We start from the raw sequence: 18706 nt of genomic DNA, 5'->3' as shown, positions 1-18706 counted from the left end.
GTAGCGGTTCCCAGGTCTGTAACTGTGGCACTGGTAGTTAAATTCAAACTGCCTGGTTGTCCTGTTTCTGCCTGTGGTCTAGATCTTGAATTCCTCCCTAGTCCATCATTGAGAAAGTGTCCAGCTGCTTTCCCACCAAATGTCCATAGTTTGATAACATCCTGGAATTCCCTTATGGGCTTCACAACCATTTTATGATGATTGCGGCAATGAAAGGCCATTGTGCTAACTAATGTCAATGAAAGCTTACATGTTGTTAGCTGAAGTCAATAGGAATCTTGTGCTTGGAGTAGCTTCAGATAATATGACTGTACAGGCATCAAGGAGGAAAAGTATTTTCACTTACATCTGTTAAATCACTTGGATTTTTCATCTGTGTTGAAATTGTGTCCACTGCCCTACATGAAATTTCTGAATTGTGTTGTCTTTACCCCTTTCCCTATCACCATGCACCCAAAATGCAATGGGGAAAGAAGTGCTGAGACTGACAGTGATGCTGCCTTCTTCAGAACTATAACCAGGAACTCACATGGTTATGTGGAACATGTGGTTACCCAAGTGAGATGTTTCTCCAGGACAGCCAGAGCAGGGAAAAGCACAGCCAAGATTCCTTCCTGATTTCAACATCTGAGTAATTCAGTAAAGTAGGTTTAAGAGCCTGTTATCCATTATAAAGTAAGGAGAGTGGATTATGGTATCATCTCATTTAAAGATCCAGAGTTGTTGCCCTTTTCCACCTATGATCAGACGTGGGCAACATGAGGTTTTACATCATAAACAAACCAAAAAAACCTCCTGCCCCTCGTGGCAAGAGAAGCAGGAGAGCTTTCATTGTGAAGGAGGACTGACTGCAGTGTCTTAAAGAAACTATTGTACACACAAGAAGCAGACTGGAGAACATTTAACAGGAAAGTAGCATCCTGACCCTCTCTGGGTTAAATGCTATCAATCAAGTTTAAATTTAGCTCCTACACAGTCCCAGATGAAAAGGAGGCAGCCAGGGCAAGGAAAGCTTAACGCCTGAGAATATTTTTACTGCAGGATAAGGAAAACAAGCCTAAAGTCAACAATGGGCAGCCTGTAAAAACAAATATTGCTGATGAGAACAGCACTGCCACCAGAAAGCTCATTAGCAATCAGATGCTGCCACCAGAGCTTTCTCTCTGCTGTTTCCTTGCTGACTATCCCCAGCCCGACTGATACCACAGCAACTCTGACTCAGCTGCTGGCTTCCCTCCCTGTGTAACTAATGAGCACTTGCCAATACCCACACATTGCACGCCCTCAAGGTAAAAAGTGGCATCTTAGAGACAAGCACTCCTGTTCTTTTTGCAGATATAGACTAACACAGCTGCTACTCGGAAAGGTAAAAAGTGTTTCCCTGGGGTGGACTGGGCTGGGGTGGTTTAGGTGAGAAATTTGAGCAGGAAATGTCTAAGCAGTTGCAATTATATATATATATATATATATATATATATATATATATATATATATATATATATATATATATATATATATATATATGTAGTATGTGTGTATATATATTTTAATATGTAAGTATACACACACACACAAAATATACTGGAGAGAGAGCTCTAACATAGGTAATTGTCCTTACTTTCCCCTAAGATAAAGCAGAGGGAGGGGGAAGTCTGGATTTAAAATGATTACACCGAACGCTGCAATGACCACCCAGCTCCCCACCAAACATGCATGTTTTCAGAAATAACATAAATTCCAAAGCAAAAGTCCCTTATGTCACCACCTATTCACTGACCAATATGTTCTGTCAAAGCACACTATTATGGCCAGACACTAACTAGATCCTCCATTTCCTTCTGGGGTTCCACACTGTATTTTATCCAGCCCCCACCCCTCCAAGGTATGGGAGAAACACAGCCATGTTCTGGTGTGGAGCTGGGATATTTGGTGAATCAGTAAAGAACAGGAAACTATTTTCAGACTTGAGAGCCAAAATATAAATATCAAAAATCAGCATTTAGGTACAGCAACTTTTAGACACCCAAGTGTCCATTTACACACCTAATTTTGAAATATGGGCCCCGTGGCTATCATACCAAGTCATGAGGATTTCCTTTTTTGTGACCAGCATACAGTGTAGTATGGCATCTTAAATTGTGGTGCAGTGTCAGGTCCTACATGAGCAGGTTACACCTGCAAAAGGTACCACTGGATACCAAGCATGTTATCAAACTCCCCCACCACCCCAGTACGTTTGTCCACCCCACCAAATTCCCATGGACATGGTCGTAACAATTTCTCGGTAGGACCTCAAACAACAGGAAATCTAAACTCCTTCTTGATAAACTACACAACTTCTCCCCCACTTTTCTATATTCCATGTCTTCCCTATCTCTTCCCAGCCCTAGCAGAATATTGGTTTCATCTCTGCCCACAAGCAGACAACAACACAGAGATAAGACATCTTAGGGCCTTGGCAACTTAGAACCCACACACCCATTCCCAGTCATCCTCTATAATCATTCATCTCCACCTATTGGCAGAGCGCTGCACGGATACAAAATTTGTATCTGCATTCGATCCGCATACATGGTCTGAGGACAGCCACAGATTTGTTGGGCTCTCCCCATTGGGTTTGTCTAAATTAGCAAACACACGTTAGCTAACCTTGACCTAACCACAACATTTCCCCTAGTGTAGACCCAAGTTAATACCTTCTAACTTTGATTGAGCTGTTCAAGGTCAACCCTAGGCATTTTAGATGAAGACAGGGTTCAATCCTGTGCTGTTTTTGAAATCAGTGTTAAAACTCTCACTGACATTAACAGAGTTGGATCTGCCACTAATTTTATCCTTCATTTTCACATTTGATGCCCAGATATATTAGAAAATCTAAGAGGAAAGATCTCCTCACAAAAATACACTTGCTGTATCTCCATATGTATCATATATATGTGCATATACTTCGTATGAGGTCATAGTCTGATCTTAGCTATATTGGTTGAAATCCAGAGTCTTACCGTGAAAGTCAATGGAGTTACGCAGGGATCAAATACACTTGTTTATTTGTTTAGATTTATGCAATAATAAAGGGGGCACCTATCCAAGGATTGGACAACCCTGCCACAAATTACAAAAACAAATAAAATTAAATAGGGAGGAGAACAAGTGAGAGCAGAATTTGATTTGCATCTTTTCAATACACTTGAAGTAAAGTCTATTGAAAGTAGATCACTCTTTTATATGAACCAACAATTTAATTTTTAGGAAAGAATTGTGTTGTAGCAGCCAGTTACAGTGTAGCTTAAGAAAACAGGTAAAACATCTAACATTTTTTGTAATCAAATAAGAAAGTCTAATATTCAAGAATCTCCAGCTATACTTAATAGAGGCAGCACCTTAGTTTTATTCTCCCTACAGTCTGATTTTCTCATCGGTATCAGTTCCTTGATGGATGTTAACATTCTGCAGTTACATGTAGATTAAAATTAAGGGCCTGATCCTGGCCTCATTGAAACGCTTGGTAGTTTTGCTACTAACTTCAAAGGGAGCAAGAGCAATATCAGAATGGTATTTTCTCCCATACTCTTTTCCTACCTCTGCTGCTTGCTTATCTCCTGGTTGCAATTGGGACACTGCTAATGTTTGCTGTGGGGACAATTATGACATCTCAAACTGAGAATGGGCAGGGCAATAAAGAGCAAGACCAATGTGTAAGTCTAAAAAGATCCTATTGTTCTGTATATGTTCTTATAGTTTTTTTATCATAAGAACCCTGTGACAGGTTTGGGACCCTTGGGATGTCACCTGATGTGCTGGGATGCCACCAAGTCAGTCTATTGTGCCAGCCTAGGTCTCCTTTACCTGGCCTTGCTAGTCTAGGCTCACAAGCCTCACACAGGCAGGGCCACACCCAGCTGCAGAGAGAGACAGAGATCCATCCGCTCTAGAAAAATTCAGCCTTAGGGGCTCACCCCAACTCTCTGCTGCCCCTCCCTTTAAGGGGTACAAACCCAAAGGTTTTATTAAATTCGCCCCCTCCCTCAATGTGGAGGGAGATATGCACAGCTTCTTGCTCCCCCTCTATTAGAAATTACATAAACTGGGTTATATTATAAACAAGAAATACGTTTGTTAACTACAAAAGGTGAATTTTAAGTGAATATAAGAGATAACAGACAGAAAAAAGCAGATTACTGGCCAAATAAAGCAAAATATGCAAGCTAAGCTCAATATACTTAAGAAACAGGTTACACGATGTAAATTCTCACCCTAAATGTTATTTTAGGCAGGTTGTAAAGTCTCTGTGATTCAGAGTTACAGTTTTATTCCTTTTCAGACTGGACCCCTGTCTCAGTCTGAATTCTCCCCTTCAGCTGTCTTTAGCAGTCTTTCTTCTTGGGCAGACAAGCCATGGAGAGGAGGAGTTTCGTTTGCCTTTCTCCCCACCCTTACATAGGATTTACATTTGTTCCTGTTCAGAATGTTTTTCAGTTTTTCACAATACAGTAGAAGCTCTTTAATATACATCTTGGTCCTGTAGTAGAGCTAAGACTCTAGTCAAACTAACATCAGTCTCTCTTTAAAAAAAAAAGTGTCCTCAGTTACTGAAAAACCATCCAAAGCTGACAAGGGGAAAAGGTTGAAACTTCCCCACATTATTACTGTGAAGAATGCGGGAAACCCATAGACAGCACCAGACTGAATGTTTACTGTCAGGGGCATTTAAAAAAGAATCACAGTTGAAATTACATGAGAAACAGCTTTGTCTTGGTATGTCTAGTGGAAACAATGCAGGCAAAAAGCCTTCAAAAAGGTCACAGGAGAGCTTTTTGGCACTGGTAAAATGCCTACAGGTAGACATACCTGAGGCAGCACCACACTCCCCCTTCACTTTTACACCCGCGCACAGGAGGATAGTAAAGAAAGCATCTCTCCCCTCTTGGCAAATAAGAGGATCTGGGGGGGGGGAGATGAAAAAGTGCAGAATAGGGGTCGTTTAGTCTCCATGCCCATCAGTCCTTTACCCTAACTCTTGAGACTCTCCACAAGAGTGACAATTGACATTAGCTGTTGTGGTGATTTTATATCTTATAGACACCTATACCTATGTCATGTGGGTGTAAACCTCAATCATTCTGATTTCTTGGTAATACAATGTTACTGGCAAATGACAACACTTGGTGCAGGGTACTGGAGAATCAGGACCAATGGATTTACTCTACATTGCAGTCCTCTCTCCAAAAGTGCCAGAGCTTTTAGATTCTCAGTCAGCCCATCACCTTTCTCTGGAAAACTTCTTTCATTTCAATTCAAACTCAGTATTTTAGAAAGAACATTATTAGAATCGTTCAAATCTCATAGTATTTTGCATACATTAATTAAACCTCAAAACAGCCCTGTGAGGGATCTGTTACACTATCCATTTTAAAGATGGGTAAACTGAGTCTTAGAAAGTTTAAGTAACTGACCCAAGCACACAGCCAGGAATAAAACCTACAAGCTCTGGCTCCCTGCTGCATGCTTTAACCACTAGACAAAACTTCCACATGGGGAACCTGCACTGTGTGACCTAATGGTGTGGATGTGTGAAGGGCATTACTTGCACTGAACTCCTGTTACAGATCAGTTATTTCCCTATGTTGTACATCTCCTAAAAATATCCAAACCCTGTGGCTTTTATAGTTATGGAGCTTCACGTCTCTGTTACTCCTTCCCGGGAGGAATGAGGTATGTTGAATTGCTGGCAGTTAAGTTGTTTTAAAGACATTTTTATTTTCTGAATCAGATTCCGCGTGATGCTTGTTTTAATTATGTTTTATGTGAAGTGCCTTAAGATGCATGCATGAAAGCAGGTCCATAAATAAACATGACATTAAAAGTCCATATTTATTTTTCTTGAGTTAATTCCTGCTGCTTTCTTGAGGTGCACAAAAGCTAAGATATATAGTCTCCAAAACCCAACCCCACAAAACCCAGACACCACACTATTTAAAACAAACCCCTCTCCCAGTCAACCACTTTGTTGACTGCTGCTGTGAGGTCTTGATTGTGACACAGTGCATCAGGGATGAATATCTTGGGTCTTGACTTTCTGACACAGAAGGAAAAGATCCACTATTCTCTCCTCTAACTATAGTTGAAAGGAGCGAGGTCTGTCTGCCCTACAGAGCCGAGTGAAATAGTGCAAACTGTTGTACTTGTAGCCCAGACAAGCACTCTCAAAAGGATAGTCACACACCCTTAATTGCAACTGTATGTAAGTAAAAATCAGCCAGTGAAAAATATGTGGGTAAATACAATATAACTGACCAAATCCTACTCACCATATTCTTAAATGGCTACAGTGGGGCTACTTCTCCAAGGAGCTGATGTACTACATAAGGCTTTGCTTTGGAGGCAAGCATTACCTTATAACACACAACTGTAACCAGTGCAGTGACAAAGGCAATTCTAGTAACATTTCAGTCGGTGGTGGAGGCTGAAAGCCCATTTGTCTTGTGGTTGTCTGAGGTTCACTCGAAGCACAAGGGCGGGAGCAGATGTGAAAGGCTGACACTTGCTGGGAATGTCACCTGTTGCCTCGTTGAGGGCAAGCGCTGCGGGAAGCAGAGGTCAGCTTCTCAAGTGGGATCAAATAAAAATGACAGGCGTAGGCCTGCCCATAAAAGGACCTCTTTGAGGTCAATAAAAAAGCAATTCATTTTCTGTTCCCAGTTAGACCCCTTGGAACAGGCAAGTATGAGAAAAGGCCTGTGAACAGTTCTTGTTGGAGGGTCGCCAACAGAGGCCGCCCAGCCTTTTTTCACAGGACCTCTAGCTGCCACTGCTAACCCAGAGGCAGCTTCAATTGCAGCTAGTGCTATGCTGCCTCCAAGGGTTTCATCCTCCCACCCCATGCTCTGTACCCCCCAGAGCTGCCTGCTGAACAGCACATGGGTCTGCCAAACCAGCAGTCTGCTGACTGGATAAAATAATCTAGGATCAAGGACAGGAAACTAAATTCACACAGGCAGGCAAGATGAAAAACTGATGTTTTGTAACAGGCACCCCATTGACTTGCTCCCTTCATTTCTCCCTTCTCCCACCCTGACCAATGAACAACCGTAGAACATTTTCACCCAGTCCAGTTTTATCTTCATAGCGAAATTAGTGGCATTTTTCTGACACAAGAGGCATTGTGTTCTCATGTTTGATTCCCACGAAACCTGCTCTCTCAGAAAACACGTGGCTGTCCAAATAAGCAAATGGGTGTGCTGAAAAGTGTATAACATGAAAAATAATCAGAAAAGGTCAAAGAGTGGGCAGCAGTCATCCATGACTGTGGGAAGCACCAGTGATTTGTTTCATATTCCTACCCGTGCGCATCTGTGCTTCAGCATTCCTGCTTCCGCTGAATGACTCTTTCTACTACTGGTGTATCCCATGCAACTGGAAATATTTTGAGTGACAGTCAAGTCCACTATTACTTTAAAAACACCTATTAATTATATTATATTGTATTATATTAATAGGAATAAAAACTACAGCTGTTTTGGGGGTTGCTAACCCAATTCCAGGCTTGCTACAGGATGATTCATTATATGATATCCAACTGCAAGAATGACTAGAACCATCTGTTACCTCTGTACTTCCTCTAACCTTTGCAACCTTCAAGCGAATTTCAAATAGTGGTGTCTTAAGTTATTTTCCTAGCACAAGAATTAAAGTACTGTATTTGTCAACATGTAAACAAGGTGCAGGGCCGTCTGAAAAATCTGGATTGAGTGTATAGTTATTATTCATAGAAGCCTATTTTAACACTGGTCTGAAAAATGGCCTGAATGGGAAGCTGGGAGTTGGGAAGAAGGAATTCTCGATTGGTTAAAAATTATGTTTTTCTTTTAAGTATTTATATTTCAGCATGTGTTCTTTATCTCCATCTCTGTACATCCACTTTACTCTATTTGCATACGAATTGCTGACCCCACTTTCATATAATGATGTGTGACAGTAATATCCTATTCTTGTTAGGGTATTAAAAGGCCATGTACAGGAGATAGAATTCTGGATCAATCAATATCTCTTAACAATAGGCTCTTTTATCTCCTAACATTCATGAGATCATAGTAATACATTCTTATTTTGGTTTCATCACATCAACAGTCCTAAGCATATCAACCATATGTTCTTGGAAAACTTTTAAATTAAACATCAGAGGACTGGAGTGGAGGGGAGTTGCCTTTTGCTTCTCAAGAAAATGCATTTTTAATGCATTCAAATACAAATGGAATGTTCATAAGCCATTAGGATGTTCCTAATTTCTTAAAGATGTTCCTTCATATGAAGAAGAATCATCTGACCCAATAAGCCAACATTAGCTTGTGTTTGTATGTTCACAAAAAATAAGCATTGCCCAATGACCTTACCACTTCCTTGCCTTTTGGTTTCAATATGAATGAATCGCATTCAGGGGAAATGTTAGAATGATATTTTCAGATCCCCGGACAATATAGGATCAGACCACAGAATTAAAGTATTTCTTTGTCTTATGATAGCTTTCCTCTGTAAGTATTAAAAAATACTTGGATCAAATCAATTGTTTCCTTTGAATGTAGCTAGAAGTGAATTAAATGCTTAAGCATGCAATTCACTGATATTTTAATTTGAGAACATTTTTATATGAATATTTTAAAAGAGTTTTATGTTATTTAAAGTACAAATTCTAATTATTACTCTGTTTTGTATATAAGTAGCGTTAGGATGTGCTTGGAATTCATGTCAAAAAGTTCATATTCTCTAGGGTTTTATGTAGATGATGAGATTTTCCCCAAGTAGCCAAACAAGATAAAAGTAAATTTCAGACTTCACTGTTCTGCCTTGTTCCATCAATTGCACCTTCAGTGCATTTTCCATCCCATTGCTTCATTCAGGGTCAACACTAATTTTAAACAATAAAGTTTACATGCAGGTGTGAGTGTGGGGTGGGGGGAGGCAAATCCTTACTAACAACGGCAGTTGTTTCTTTCTGGTTGTTGTTGTGCATTTCTTTGGTTATTGTCATTGGAAGCAAAGGATGCTCAAACCAGCTAAAAAACTTCCGTTTGCAAACTGGCTGAAAGTTAGCCATGACAATTTGGGTACGTCTACACTACGGGACTATTCCGAATTTGCATAAACCGGTTTTGTAAAACAGATTTTATAAAATCGAGTGCGCGCGGCCACACTAAACACATTAAATCGGTGGTGTGCGTCCACGGTTCGAGGCTAGCGTCGATTTCTGGAGCGTTGCACTGTGGGTAGCTATTCCCTAGCTATCCCATAGTTCCCGCAGCCTACCCCGCCCCTTGGAACTTCCGGGTTGAGATCCCAGTGCCTGATGGGGCAAAAATCATTGTCGCGGGTGGTTCTGGGTAGATGTCGTCAGTCACTCCTTCCTCTGGGAAAGCAACGGCAGACAAGCATTTCGCAGCTTTTTTCCCTGGATTGCCCTGGCAGATGCCATAGCATGGCAATCATTGAGCCTGTTTTGCCTTTTGTGACTGTCACCGTATGTGTAATAGATGCCGCTGACAGAGGCGATTCAGCAGCGCTACACAGCAGCATGCTTTTGCTTTTGCATGATAGCAGAGATGGTTACTAGCCATACTGCACCATCTACCATACCATAAATTGGTAATAAGATGGTCATGGTTACCAGTCCTTTTGCACTGTGCCATTTGCTGCTGTCATAAGTGCCCCTGGCCGATCAGCCAGGGGCGCAAAAGCCAAAATTGGGAATGACTCCCTGAGTCAATCCCTCCTTTTTGGTATCTAAAAATAGAATCAGTCCTGCCTAGAATATGGGCAAGTGTACTAGAGAACCACTGTATCATAGAGCCAGAGAGCACAGCTGCTCTGTGTCAGATCCCACAGAAATTATGAGCTGTATGCTATTCACAGGGGGTACTCCTGCAACAAGCCCACCTGTTGATTCTGTTCTTCCCCCAGCCTTCCTGGGCTACCATAGCATTGCACCCCAACTTGTGTGATGAATTAATAAAGAATGCAGGAATAAGACACAGTGACTTGTTAGTGAGAAATGAGTGGAAGGCAGCTTCCAGCTGCTATGATAGTCCAGACAGGACAGTAAGGAGTGTGGAGAAGAGGAGCCCAGCATCCCTCTGCTAGTCCAGGGGCAATTGAATCTTTTCTTTACACATGAAGGGTGGGGGCTGATGGAGCTCAGCCCCCTGTTGCTATTATGAGGATGGTTACCAGCCATACTGCACCATCTACAAGGAAAAATTAGGGCCAGGCACCCTTGATTGACCTCACTGATGCTAGTCGGCATGGTTACCAGCCCTTTTGCACTGCCCCATGTGCCGATAGACTGATGACGAGGATGGGTATCAGTCGTGCTGCCACATCCCCCACCATGGCGTGGGGGAGAGGGATGTTAGTGTTTGGACGGCTCTGCATCTCTGCCATATCTGCAGCATTCAGTAAAGATAGGGTAAAGTCAAGAGAGGATTGTTTTTTTTTTCCTTGGGGGGGGGGGTGGGGTGGGGTTGTGCGAAAAAGGCCTGACTGATGACCCGGACAACTGTTGACCCACCTTTTATTTGTTTTTCGAAATGCAAATGCATGCTTTTGCTGCAGTGGAGCTGGGGATAGATCCAGTCCATGAGTCATCCATGTCCGCCCATTTGATTTTTTTTGGCTTCTTGTACGCTTTAGTTAGCAGCGCGCAGCAGTGCGCTGGGCGATTGCTCTGGCGATTTTGAAAAATGATTTTGAATTTCGATGATTTGAATTTGCTTCTGAGAACGGAGATTTGCCTGCCCTATTTGCCTGCCCCCTCAGCATGGTCCATGCATCATCTCTCTTTTTTTTTTTTTTTTTTTTTTTTTTTAACGCGTTGACACGCATGCTGAGCAGCTCAAACTGGGCAAACAAAAAATATTCAAAAGTTCGCGGCTTTTGTCTCACTGCTGCCCACTGCATCCGAGTTCAGGTCAGCTGTCCACTGTGGTGTGTGGTGCACTGATACCGCCGAGGCCAATACCACCATCGATCAGCACAAACCTAACCCTAATCCGATATGGTCATATACTAGCTCAGTACACTCTCAGTTTAGAGGAGGAAGTAAAAGAGCCATTAAAATTGATATAATATAAAGGTGTGTGGTGGTGTGTGGAAGGTTAAATTTTAAATAAATTTAAAACCCTGCAAACGATTTAAACGCCTAGTAGAGTCCCCAGTGTTGGTTGCAGTGGTTTTGTGGGTTTGTGTGGTGAACCAGTGAAAAAATGTGGGGAGATTTGGGAGGGGGGGGGGGGAAGGGGGGAAGGAGGGGAAATTTTTTTAGAAATTTGGATTTCAGGGAAGTTATGAGAGGTATTTTTTTATTTTACTCTCAAAATGTAGACCTCTCACACCTCTCACACACTCCATTGACTTCAGTGATGTCATTCCTGATTTATAAATCTGCAGGGAAGAGGAGACTAAATAATAAGACCAACTATAAGTTTTAAAGTTTTGTTTTAGATTTTGAGATTTTTTTTCCAGGGATCTTTCTACCTCTCTCCCTAATTTCCATTACTACCACAGTTTGTTTTTGTAAGCACTTAGTCCACTGTAAGTACTGGAGTAACTTTACATTAATGGTTAGATTTAATGTAACAATAATAAAAAAACATAAATAAATCCACTTAAAAAACAATATATAAAGTATTAGTTTTTTTTTATTTTTTTAAAAAAAATATGATTTTTTTTTTTGATGAATTTTGGGGATGGTGTGATTATTGGATATTAAATTAGGTGATTAGCTGATTGAGAAAAGCCTGGCCTAGGCTAAGGTTGGGCCTAGGTTTGCAGCCCTGGGGGGGGTTAGCCACGCCCACTCGCCTAGCCAGCATGAGGCTGAGGCTCAGCAGAAATCTCAAAAAGAGCTCTCAACCTCAACTCTCATTGCTCCCACACCTTCCTCCCATTCCTCCCCAACACTCTCAGCAGCACATCCATGTACACAATGGATTAGCCTGTGGCTCCCCCTCCCCCCCCCCCCCCCCTGACAAAACAATTCCTGACAGAACAACTTACTGGAATAATTGCCCCCCCCCCTCCCCCCACTCCTCCTTCCCCCTTCCCTGGAAGAGGCATCAGAGAGGCAAGTAGGTGGAAGACTAGAGCATCCCCCTTCCCAAAAAAAAAAAAAAAATCTGAAAAAATTCCTGGAGAAAACTCTGCTGTCTGAGAAAGCCTGACTGCTGCCTCCTGCTGTGGCAGACTGAAGAGACAGCAGAATGGGGGGAAGTAAGAGGCAAGCTGAAAATCAGCAGAGCCAAAGAGCCTTTTGATCAAAGGTCCCAAGATTCAGAGGCCAAAAGCTTGAGTGTGCCTCTTAAAGAGGTGAATGAGGAGATTCACTGTGAGAGAATGAGGAGAGATGGCAATGATGAGGTGCACACTTCACCATTCCTCTAGATTCTATGACTGGGTCTTATGCTATCTGTCTGGCCTTTTCATAGATCTCAGGGGTTGGAAGGGACCTCAGTTTCATCTTTTCAGAATATCAGGAAGGAAGATCCCCAACTAACATCTCTCATCAGGTTCAGGGAAGCCTGAAAACTCAAACCCCCAAACATCTAAGAAAGGAGACCTTCACCACTGACCCAAACATCCATTTCAAAAACATCCACCACCTCCCTAGGTAACCCATCCCACCCTCCAAATCTCCCCTCCTGCTGAAACCCTCAACCTTCTTGTCTCCTTCTGCCCTCCTGAACTTGAGACCTTCTCTTCTTTCTTCCCACCCATCTGGGTAGTTGAAAGTATCTATCCAATCTCCTGAACATCCCTTCTCCTCTCATTCTTATCTTCTCCCTATCAAATCATCTCCTCTCTTCTCATCTCCCTCATAACCTCAGCTCTTCTCATCCTTCCTCATTCATGTTTCCTTCTCATTCTCCTTTCCCTCTGCTGGGCCCTCTCTTGGACTTTTCCACCAATTTCTCCACATCCTTCTTTCCAACTGAGGCCAATGCGGGGAATGATCTACTGTCATGAGGCTGCAGGGCAATGCCATCATAATAGAGGCCTGCTGGCTGATTCATTTTTTTAACACTGGCAATGTATGTTCATATCCAGCTTGTCATCCAGCCACCTGTTGGTGGGTCCTTTTCATGTCCATTGCAGCCCTTCATCTTCTGGGTCCTGTCTAGCAGACTGCAGTTTCTTCCTCTTTGCCACTAGCTGCACAGTCCCTAGTCTGTAGCTCTTATGTCATCTCTCCCCCATCCCCTCAGGACTCTTGCCTCTTTCCCTCTGTATCTCTTCTCCTAATCTTCTCTATCTCCTTCCTCTCTCTCCTCATGTGCTCTCCCCCTCTGTGGTGCAATCCACTCCTCCATCCCATTCATGAATGAACATATTATACAGAACTGCCCATCCACCCACACTCCATTCTCCAGCACTCCATTTGATAACCAGACATAGAGCCACTCTTCTGATGACCTTTCCATCTTTTGCCAGATAGCCATGCCAATATTATCCACCTTCAGATAGAGCCATTCTGCTCTACTTCTTTAACTTGCTGGCAATTCAGTCCATACTTTCATACTTGCTGTCAAAAGTTTCAACTACTACACACCACAAATTTCCCAAAAAATACTGTGGGAGACCCCATCAAAGTCTGACTGTCCACATGACCATAGACATCAACACTGATGATCCATTGACATGATCATGGTTCCAGGCATCTCTCTGATTCAAATGATGATTTTCCCTCTCCTGATCCTCTTCAAAGTGATTCAAAGTGATGCTCCAAATCTGCTCCCCTTTCCATCCTCCCCTCCTTCCCTTTTTTTCCAGTGGAGATTACATTCCCATTTCTCCTCCTTTTTTCCCAGATTCCTGAAAGATGATCTAGAATGCATCAAATCCTCCAAAATCACATCCGCCCCTCATGAGTCACTGGCCCCTGCTCATAATGGCCTTCCAGCTTTTCTGGCTTGTCAGCTTCCTGGCATCTCCACAGCAGGCTTTCTGGCCCCTCACCACCTGCTTCACTCCCCTTTTCACTTTGTCCTGGTCTCCACTCTTTTCAACAGTTCCAAAAGTTGTGAACCTCCATGCTTTTCTGCCCAGTGACCTGTTTGCTGTCTGGACCAGTGTTTTTGTCATTCCTTGAAAACCACACTTTCTCCACATTTTTTCCACATCCTCTCCCTTTTCCCTTCCTCAACCTTCCTTGTAGTCTTAACATCCCTTGCTTGACTGACTTGTAGAAACCTGTACCTAGCTGTGTGACCTCCTTCTGTATTTATACTCCTCCCTGGTCATTTGTCCAAGGTTCTACTTCTTGTAAACTTCTTTTTTGTGTTTAAGATCAGCAAGGATTTCACTGTTAAGCCAAGCTGGTTGCCTGCCATATTTACTATTCTTTCTACACAACAGGATGGCTTGTTCCCGCAACCTCATTTGGGATTCTTTAAAATACAGCCAGCTCTCCTGGACTCCTTTCCCCCTCATGTTATTGTCCCAGGGGATCCTGCCCATCAGTTCCCTGAGGGAGTCAAAGTCTGCTTTTCTGAAGTCCAAGGTCCATATTCTGCTGCTCTCCTTTCTTCCTTGTGTCAGGATCCTGAATTCGACCATCTCATGGTCACTGCCTCCCAGGTTCCCATTCACTTTTGCTTCTTGTACTAATTCTTCCCTGTTTGTGAGCAGCAGGTCAAGAAGAGCCTCTAGTTGGTTCCTCCAGCACTTGCACCAGGAAATTGTCCCCTACACTTTCAAAAACTTCCTGGATTGTCTGTGCACTGCTGTATTGCTCTCTCAGCAGATATCGGGGTGATTGAAGTCCCTCAGGAGCACCAGGTCCTGTGATCTAGTAACTTCTGTTAGTTGCCTGAAGAAAGCCTTGTCCACCTCATCCCCCTGGCCTGGTGGTCTATAGCAGACTTCCACCATGACATCACCCTTGTTGCTCACACTTCTAAACTTAATCCAGAGACTCTCAGGTTTTTCTGCAGTTTCATACCAGAGCTCTGAGCAGTCATACTGCTCTCTTGCATACAATGCAACTCCCCCACCTTTTTCATTAGGACCAAGTGTATATTTTGGAATGAGGGGGAAGTAGCATTTAAAATAAGTCAATTTAAAGCTCAGGCTTTTGCTGAGGTTCTCCACTCTTCACTTTATTGAAAATATCACTGTGTGAGAGATTTCTCCCTCTAAGAACATATGTCTTTCCTGCTTGTTCAGACTCAGATCATAATCTCAATTGTTTGATGTCATAATGTGTAGCTATGGGAATAGGTACACGACTTTAAAAAAACTGAAGAAAATAATTATTACTGATCCAGTGTTAAATTGGGAGAAGGTGCCCTGTGGGGTTATTCTGTGTCCAATAATTTCATGAATGACTTGGAAGAGAGCACATTAATTGGATGTACAGATGTGCACCTGGAAAGGATTGTAAACACTCTGGAGGATGGGAATAAACTACAGCACAACTTTCATAAATTGAAGAAAGAACATCCAACTGACTTTATGTTCAAATTGTTACCTTAGGCTATTCAGTGAATACTTATGAACACATTTACAGAAATCAGGACAGAACCGAGAATGATTCAGCAACAGACAAATGGGCTAAACTGATGAGATAATTTGTTCTCAATAAATAATTGGACTAGCTCTGTAAACACCATGAAAAAACTGAAGTGTTTTCAGAACTGGATATTCAATTCCCGAATTCATGTGAAGGTGATGTAGATTTAGTGCTGTTATAGTATGTGGTTATTTTAACAGAGTATATGAGAAAGTAGTATTTACAGTTAACTTGGTCCACATAGTGTTGCCAGTGTCTTGTTCTTCTTACTCTTAGATAGTACTACTAATACTGAATATTTATACAGAGCTCTACATTTTCAAAGCACTGTTTGACATTAAACCAATCCTCATACCACAACCCAATGGTCTTCTTTTATGACCTAAAAGCAGCTTCTCCTGTCTATGGCCATATTTTTCCATTTTAGTGAACAGGCACTTTTCTTAGAATCTTCTTAGTTATGAATACTGGCAAAATTGCAAGAATCACACTTGGATGCTGCCATGATTAGTTATGCAAGATTTAATCCATGTGACTTTAATGCAAGTCACACACAAAGAGATAGCTTAGCTAAAGCCATTTTTGCATAGTCTGTGCATGATTTTTGTATATATGATTCTTGCACTTTTGCTAGTATAGGTAGATGGAGGAGACCCAGTAGATTGCATGCCCCATCTCCCCACCTCTGCATGATTGTCCTGCACAGTATATTCTTAACAGTGCTTTGTCTAGTTCAGTTTTAAATGATTGAATGGAACTACTACTATATTCTTTGGGAGATCAGTCCACACTGCAACAGGCCTCACATTTAGGAACATTATTCTGCTGAGTTTCATCCCACACCCCATTATAACATCCTTAATTTCTTTCCCTGCATGATGACTGGTAGCTTTCAGATATTCATAAACAATCCCAGCCCTCTAAATTGTTATAGTTTGCCTAAATTAACCATAATCAGCACTTTTAATCAATAGCAGTACAGTCTGCAGGAAAGAGCACAGGAGGGCCTGAGTTCTCATTCTGAATCAGCCACTGGTTCATTGTGTGGTTCTGGGCAAGTCACTTTACCTCCCTCTCTTTCTTAGGTTCCTAATCTGTAGAATGGGGATAAAAATACCCACATATTTCAGAGGGGTGTTATGTAGCTAGTGAACAGGAGCAGCAAGGGAGTTCCTCAGGTGAAGGAGAAGCAACTACATGACCACAGGAGTCAGCATGTTGTCTGTTGTGTGCTTGCTTCATTGCCGTGTGTCTGCCTGATAGAAGTTTATAGTGTGGTTTTGCTGGAGGGCTGTGAGCTGAATCTTGCGGCCTGCTAGACAAGGCTGAGAACTTCCTAATGAGAATCTGGTCTGCCATACTTGGACCCCTAATTCCTTTAGGATCCATTGACAAGCAGGTGGGGGTTAATTCAGAGAGAACACAGTTTTAAAAAGCTAACTCATGAGCTACCAGAGGAGCTAGCAAACAAGGGCATTTTACGTAAGGTGACTAGACAGCAAATGTGAAAAATTGGGACGGGGGCGGGGGGTAATAGGAGCCTATATAAGAAAAAGACCCAAAAATAAGGACATCTGGTCACCCTAATTTTACGAAGGAGTTTAGAGACAGAGCATGAGAACCAGATACACCTAATAAGCACTCTCTAAACTTAAGCCAATACCACCCTCCCCTGCAAAAAGCACCCTCCCATACACAAAGAAAACCCATGTACGAGTAAAAAATAATGCAGACAGAAGTCCAGCAGCAGAGTGAGGGCTATCCAGTTTATTGCACTGAATGCAGCATGTAGGATTACCTGCCTTGTGGGCAACTGGTGTATATGTGAATTCAGAGCAAGCAACTCATCGCCCTCAGAGAGTGAGTAGGGGCTCTTGATATCAGAGTGGCTGAACTGGAGGAGCTAAGGGAGACAGAGAGGTAGATAGAGATGACTTTCTGGGACACAGTGGAATGGTCCCACTCCCAGTCTGACAGCCTCTGTGCTGTGGAGGAGGAGGAAAGTCTCAGGGAAGGAGAAATTAAGCTGGAGTGGAAGGAAACTATCCCATACTTGGGGCACTGCTTCCAGATGATGTCATGGTGTCCTCTCGCACTGAAGATGCCTTTCTGGGGAAGGGGAGCCCTGTTATTAGGAAGACACGGGTAATAATAATGGGGGATTTGATTATTAGACGGAGATAGTTGGGTTTGTTATGACTAGGAGAACCACATGGATATGAAGATTGCAGACCTCCTGAGACATCTAGACAGACTTACGTGCAGTGGTGGGGAGGAGCTGGTTGTAATGGTATATATAGGTACCAATGACATAGGGAAAGGTAGAAAAGAAGATCTGGAGGCCAAAATTTAGGTTTCTAGGTAAGAGATTACAGTCCAGGACCTCCATGATATTATTCTCTGAAATGCTTCCAGTTCCACATGCAGGACCAATTTTAGATAGACATCACTACAAGGTCTCAATGCCTGGATGAGATCATGGTGTTGGGAGGAGGGACTTAGGTTTATTAGGAACTGGGAAACCTTTTGGGAAGGGAGCAGCCTATACAAGAAGAATGGGCTCCACCTAAATCACAACAGAACCCAGCTTCTGGCATGTACATTTTTTTTTGCCAAACAATCAGTGTGGCCAGTGGATGATCGAGGTGCTTAATGACACTCAAGGAAGACAACACTATTACAGAGAAGCTAAATGAATTCTTTGCATTGGTCTTCACTGTAGAGGATGTGAGGGAGATTGCCACACCTGAGCCACTGATTTTAGGTGACAAATCTGAGGGACTGTCCCAAACTGAGGTGTCAGTAGAGGAAGTTTTAGAACCAACTGATAAATTAAACAGTAATGAGTAATCAGGACCAGACAGTATTCATCCAAAACTTCTGAAGGAACTCAGGTATGAAATTGCAGAACTACTAACTGTGGTATATAACCTATTACTTAAATCAGTCGCTGCACCAGATGACTAGAGGATAGCTAATGTAATGCTAATTTTTAAAGAGGCTTCAGAGGCAATTCTGGCATTACAGGCCTTACATCAGTACTAGGAAAATTAGTGGAAATTATAGTAAAGAACAAAATTATCAAACACATGGATGAACCAGGTATGTTAGGGAAGAGTCAACACTTCTTATTTAAAGGGAAATCATGCC

This window comes from Mauremys reevesii, linkage group 3 (genome assembly GCF_016161935.1).
Source record: "Mauremys reevesii isolate NIE-2019 linkage group 3, ASM1616193v1, whole genome shotgun sequence".
NCBI lineage: Eukaryota > Metazoa > Chordata > Testudines > Geoemydidae > Mauremys > Mauremys reevesii.
Note: the sequence above shows the minus strand (reverse complement) of the source record.